The 6,918-nt window shown below is 39.1% G+C and overlaps 1 protein-coding gene across 2 annotated transcripts in view; it reads right to left on the bottom strand.

Annotated features, from left to right (window-relative positions):
• LOC105295323 (paralemmin-2) overlaps positions 1-6,918 on the bottom strand; it is a 318,042-nt gene that overhangs the window by 245,545 nt on the left and 65,579 nt on the right. The window lies entirely within an intron of this gene.

Consider the following 6,918-nt stretch of genomic DNA (forward strand, 5'->3'; position numbering starts at 1 on the left):
GCACTGTTCTTACTCTCACTAGCTGCTTGAGTGTCTCAGAATTAAGTGACAAGCAGAGCTCAGTGGAAGTGAAAACTAAAAATGTTTTTCTTTTTTTGTGTCCTTATTGTCCAAAGCACATATATATATTTTTAAAAAGTATCATAGCTTACAGGTGCTAAGAACTGCCATTTATCAAGTGGATGCAACCATGAAGTCAAGACAGGGAAAGAGCAGCGGGAGAGCCGGCAGCAGACAGACAGAGCCCTGACAGCGGCTCCGGAAAGACAGGATGGAGAGAGCTCCTCCGGTAAGTCTGGTTCTTGCTCTACGGGTCTCTCCAGCTTAGGAGAACAGAGTTTATCAAACTGGATATGCCTGAGGAGCAGCAGGAGAGCTCTCTAAGATCTAGGTTCCAGGGCCCCATTCTTATAGAGATGTAGATTCTGTAAATCTGGGGTAAGGCCTGGGAATATGAATTTTAATGAGCTCCCAGGTGATGCTGTTATTGATGCTGCGGGTCCGAAGATCACAATCTAAGTAGCACTGCGTGAGGATCTGGGATGATCCAAAAGCCTGAAGGATGCACAAGCTTTCCCACTGGCTAGCCAAACATACTGATCCAAAAAGGAACGATTTATCCTCATACAAACCTGTTCTCTCCTCCTGCATCCCCACCTCAGGAGTAGCAGTGTCCCCATCCTTTCCTTATATGCCAGACACTCTGCCAGGTTCTGAAGACACCGCTTGGGAAGATAGGCAAATCCCCACTCTCATGGAGCCTTTGTCCCAATAAACAAGGATGTAAGACAATTTCAGAGTATGACACGGGCATGGCAGGAGGTAGACAGGACGATGTGCCAAACAGGGACCAAGGGAGGACACTTTTGGTGGGAAAGGTCTCTCTGAGTCTTGAACATTGGAGCTGCGATCTGAGATCCAAGGAAGGGCATTCAGGTGGAGGGACTGGCAAATATAACAGCCCAGAAGTGGGATAGAGTGGTGTGTTTGTAGAAAGCAAGCCCTAGTGGCTGGACCATAATGAGTTGGGGTGAGGTGGGAGGAGGAAGGGTACAACAAGTTGAAGATGGAGAGGAAAGCAGGGGTCAGATTAGGTAGGAGTTTATAGCCTTGCAAGAAGTTTGGCATTTGCTCTAAGCACAATAGGAAGAAAACAGATCACAAGGGACAGGACTACAAAGTACAAGGGACAGGACTCTATTACATTGTTGCAGTGACAGAGCACGTTAGCTTGAAACAGAGGAGTAGCAAAAGAAATGGAAGGCTTGGGGATGTGTTGTAGAGTCAGCATAACCTGCCAACAGATTAAATACCGTGGATGTGGAAAAGTGTGGGATTAAAGGTGATAAACAAGATATTTGGTTTGAACAAAAGCATGGATGGTGGTAACAGCAACTCGAGACAACTTGAACAAGTGCTAGAAAACCGAAACTTCCACTGGGGGCATGTTAAGTTTGAGAGGCTTGTAAATATGATATCCACCTGAGTGGACATGTCAGAAAAGCAACTGGAAACAGAGCCTGGGATTCAGGAGCTGCTGGGCCTGGAGATACCCATTTGGGGGTCATCAATACGTAACTGATATTTGAAGCCATGGTTTTGGGTGATGAAGATGATAATGATAATGATAATTCTTACAGAACTCTGACTGTTTTAAGTGCTTTACATATAAATTCATTAAACTCTCACAAAAATCCCAAGGTAGACGTTAATATCAAGGAATTTATCTGTGGTCACACACCTAGTAAGGTATGGATCGGAGGTTTGAAGTCAACCAATGCCCTCTGCTATCCTGCCTCTGCGTCAGACCACCCAAGAATCTTTTAATTTTATTTTTCCTCAAACAGAATTTACAAAATCATCAGGCACTGCTCGCTAACATGGATAACTATTTTCCAGCATCTCTAACAGTGGGTTCCACATTGGTATTCTCTCTCTCACTTAACTCTGAGTCCCTAATAATCAGGGGCTGCATCTTTTATTAGTCCACAGAGGGACATGCAAGGTTATAATTGGTGATAATAAATATCTGTTGAATGAATGAATTACCGAAAAACCATGCATATGCACTATATTTTAGCAAATATAAAAATCCTAGGCTAAAAAGACCTTAGAGATTATCTAATCAATCTCCGCCCCCCCCAGACTTATTGAAGTGTTGTTGACAAATAAAATTATATTTATTTAAAGTGTACAACATGATGAATCAAATCCTTTTAATCTACAGATATCTGAGATTAAGCAAATTTTCAAGGTGATCTAGGTAAACAGTGAGGAGTATTTAGGTTAGATGGGGGGAGAGTGGGAATTGGGAGATGAATCAGGAGTAGTAAGTTTCCAATTTTTTTCCTGGTCATTTGTAATTTTTATAAAGGCATACATAGCAATCTTCTTACTTTATAGTTCTGGCTCTGGTGTGATATATAGATAAGACTTCCTCACCCTAAGATTATAAAAATGTTTAACTGTAATTTATTCTTATATTTCTATGATTTTACTTTTTACTCCAAGTCTTTCATTCACCTGTAACTGACATTGACTGTGTTAGCAGATGATGGTTAGAACCTGAATAACCTGAACTCTGTAATAGAAAATGGATTGAACTCAGGGTGGAGAAATAGTTGTGTTTGTCTTCTCACTCATTCGTGTGCCCCCTCCTTTCTCCTGGAACACTTCTCTTCCTCCCCACTGACTCTTACTAAGATCTCAGTTTGGTTGTGAGGTTTTGTTACCTGATTCAGTCCACACAGAAGCTGACCCAAGACTTCTGACAGAAGAAACCAAGTCTTAACTTCCATTCAAGCTCTGTTTACAGGGAAGATGTGATGGGGAAACGTCCCTTTACACTCTGTACCTTGGCCATCTGTTCGATATTTTCAAATTTGAAACTGGCCTTTCACACATACTAATAATTGAGAAAAGTCTAAAATTAGTGCTAAATGTTCGTAATAATGAGAAATACTGTAATATCTTTGCACTAAGCCACCTCATATCTTCGGGCTATTCAGCCAATGACCTTGGTGGGTTGACAATAAATATTTCACAGGGTCAGAATTCAGTCACTGCTTTGTTTTTTGTTGTTGTTGTTTGTGTTTTTTTCATTTAGTCCTTTTGAAATAAAAGGCTGTGGTTTAAAAAATATAATGACAATTTCCATAGCTTCAATTAAAGAAACAACTCTAATCAGGGTTCTCTGCTCATAAATAAGTAAGTCCAAGGCAGCTTATACATTCAAGATGTGGTATTAGCAATTTGATTCTGACATTGCTGTCTCTGTCACACAAACATTTATAAATGTGACAGTCCCGAAGGAATTTATATGGCAATATGTACTGAGTGCCTACTCTGTGCTGGGACCTTGAACCAATAAAATAGACAAATCTCTGGCAATTCAACCGAGAGGCAAGAGGGAATATATTACATTCATTCCGTTCTAGTAGACTATAACTGTTGATTTATATTTTAAAACTCACATACTGCAAGACACATAATAAAAACAATAAATAATTGTTTCCATGGACTAAAAAGCCAAAACAATTTTTCAAAAGGAGAATAATAATAGCTCTTGCCTTATGAAATCGTATAATATGTTAAAAACCTAGAGGGATTAAATGAGGCTATATTGGCATAGGAATGACAGATTATGGAACAGAAAGAATCCACAAATGGTAGACTTGAGGATATGTGAGAAATATGTGTGTGATCAAGAAGACATGGAGATCGGTGAGGAAAAAGATGAATTAACTAATACATCATGTTGAGACAACTGGTTTACTATCAGTAAAAAGTAAAGTTATTCCTACCTCATACCTTAGAGGAAAATAAACTCTAGCTGGATTAAAGCTACTGAAGTAGAAGAAACATTACAGGTAAGTGTTTGGAAGGAGGGTATTCTTTCCAAGGACAGCATCAAAATCAGAAATCATAAAGAAAAAGAATGTTAGATTTGATTTCATAAGAATGACAAAGCTTTGTTTGAGAATTGAAAAGAGCCCATATGTGAACAAGAGGTCAAGGCTAATGTGTTTTAGTTACAAATGTTAATATAATTTCATTTTACTCACAGGCTGATGAGGCATGTGAACAAGAGTTATATATCTTAATTTATAAAAATATCTTGGGGAGAAAGCACAGAAGGACATAACACAGATATAACCCCATGTGGGTTATATCTAGGTGGTGAGTATGCAGTGTTATGTTTTTTCTTTCTATTTTCTTGTGCTATTAGAATTGCTCTATGTGAGCATTTCTTGAAAATCACATAACACATATTAGATACTAAATATAGTTAAGGATCTTGTAAAAAGAAATCTGAGTTTAATTTGTCCAGGACTTCAAAGTATCTGGAGGTTTTCTAATCACTGAGGTGTTGCAGCTAATATTTCAGCATTTGGTCCTTCATTACATTATAGAATTTGTTCACTGTCCATATATACAGTAATAATATTTCATTTTCTGGAGTTAGTGTGTAGCCCTAAATATTCTAATTAGCAAATTTATTAGTCAAATATACAAGTACCAAAATTATTGTCTTGCATTCTATTCATTTGCTTTGACAGACTACTGAATTTGTCTCAATAATTCACATCTCATTGCATGAGAATAAATGTCCACAGACTATTTGATCATGAGAATTACAATTTAATAAATGTGAAATCTAATTATATTGATTTTCCACTTAACTTTGCACTGAGAATATTTTTTTTCTTAAGGGGCATCTGGGATTTTTGTAAACTGGTAAAATAAATAGGAATTACTGAGAGATTTCTAATATTTTCTACTTCAAGGACTTATCAATAATCACTGTGGCATGTCTCCAGGAATTTTTTGGAGTCCATGAAAATATACTCAGAGAGACAGTAAGGATGGTAGTCGACACCCCTCTAAACAAATTATTCAAAAGGAAACATTTCATTTAAAAACAACAACAACAACAACAACAACAACAACAACCAAACAGTGTCTTGGAGAAAGCAAGGTTATGGAGGCAGACAGTCCTGGTATTCAACCCAGCATCCCCCACTTAAAATCTCTATGTTCTTGGGCAAACTATTCAACCTCACGAGTTAGATTCCTCTCCTGTAAGAGAGGGAGAGTAACATCTACTTTATGGTCATCATTGAGGGGGCATATTTAAAGTACCAAGCACAAATTATGCACTCAAAAAAAATACGACTATTATTGAGAGTGGGCAAGAGGATGCACAAGGCTGCCTGCTGCACCAAGGAAGATGGCTGAGTCTCCACCAAGAAGCTCGCAGAGGAACTATAACCTCAATGAATTTACTACTATTTAGGCGTGAGGCTGCACACTGAATGATCGTAGGGAAGATGACTCACACTAGTCAAGTTCAGTCAACAGTTACCTGATTTGAAGTAGACATATTCCTTTTTGGTGCCCAAAGTGATCAAATCCCTTAGTCAGGCATCCCTTATATTAAAATAAATCGATTATTTTGGGGAGGATGAACTAGAACAAAGAGAGGCAGAGTCGAGAGGGAAGTTTCACGTGGGCGAGGGGGAGGACGAATGACTGTCCTTGCCTCACAGCAGACCCCAGCTCACCAGTGCATAAAAACTCGGGACCCCGCAGAGCTGGGGTCTCTCTCCAGGATAAGTACCAGATAAACCACTCTGAGGCCCTCTGGACTTTCCTTCTTCATTGCTCAAGTCTGGCAATCCGCCTCCATTCTGTCTACACGGGTCTTCCCCAGAGAGAAAATTATAAGGCACTGGTCTCCACTTATTGAATCACCAACACTTCCAGTCGTTTCTCCCCAAGGTTATAGCAAGATTACCTTGGTCGAAGTACTGGGTGTTTCCTTAGATAGCCAGAGAAAATGAGAAATTTACCAGGATAACCATTAAAAACCATCTGATTCCCTTGTCTCCCAGTCCTTGAAGGAATCTCACTGCTTCCCCATGTAATACTAAGTCATTTTTAGTGTTGTTTCTGTTGATTGGATGGAAGGATGGGTGGATGGTTGGATGGATCCATGGATAAATACATGGGTAGACACATGGATGGATACACAGATGGAAGAGAAATAGACAGGTGGACTATGAACAGAATATTGTAACACTGAGCTGAACATTAGCAATGAATCAGTGTTCGGCATCTTATTTGGCTCTCAGAATGATGAGAAGTAGGACAAAAGAAACTTGATCTTCTCACATATGTTTATGGCTTGACTTTCTGATTCAAGGAATGCAAGAGCAACAAACCACATTGACCTTGAAGAGGAGAGAGGTTGTCTAGTCAAAAACAGCCTCTCCTCTTTTACTCCTCTTATTAAAAAGTGCACATTTAACCAAGAATTCAGTGAGGTTTTAGTATATTTTGTTCTCTTATAAAGATAGTTGACTGTACTCAGAGCCGGAGACCCAGCTCTGTCCAGATTGACCTTGAACAATTCACTCGGTCTAGTAAGTGTTTTTCAGCCTCACTCTTTGTAAAAAGAGGATACTAACTTTAGCCCTCTATCCTCCCTCAGAAACGTTCTAAAGAAAGAGAAATGGCATATGGGATATATTGCAAGCTTCTACAAAGAAAGGTTCGTAAATGAATTTACATGATAAGCAGAGAGAAAAGGGCAATGTTCTCAGTATCATGCTGCTTTTCTTTTTTTTTTTTTTTAAAAAAAACACATTTCTCTGGCTAAAGTTAATGGCAACTGATAAATATGCTAAGCAGATTTAGGTCATGCTGCTATTTGAAATAAGCAGCTAGCTTGCTGATGATTCACATTTTAAGGACTCATTTAGCACAGCCCTGTCTTCTAGAAAAGAATGGGAAATGCAACCATAAAGGTTCACCTTGTTCTAAAAAATCTCAAATAATCGACAGCCAGCATCACTCTGAAAGTCAGCCCCACCTTCCCAACCAGCCCTCTGAGCAATGCGGTTCTATGAATGCAGT

The sequence above is a fragment of the Pteropus vampyrus genome, unplaced genomic scaffold (assembly GCF_000151845.1).
Source record: "Pteropus vampyrus isolate Shadow unplaced genomic scaffold, Pvam_2.0 Scaffold103, whole genome shotgun sequence".
NCBI lineage: Eukaryota > Metazoa > Chordata > Mammalia > Chiroptera > Pteropodidae > Pteropus > Pteropus vampyrus.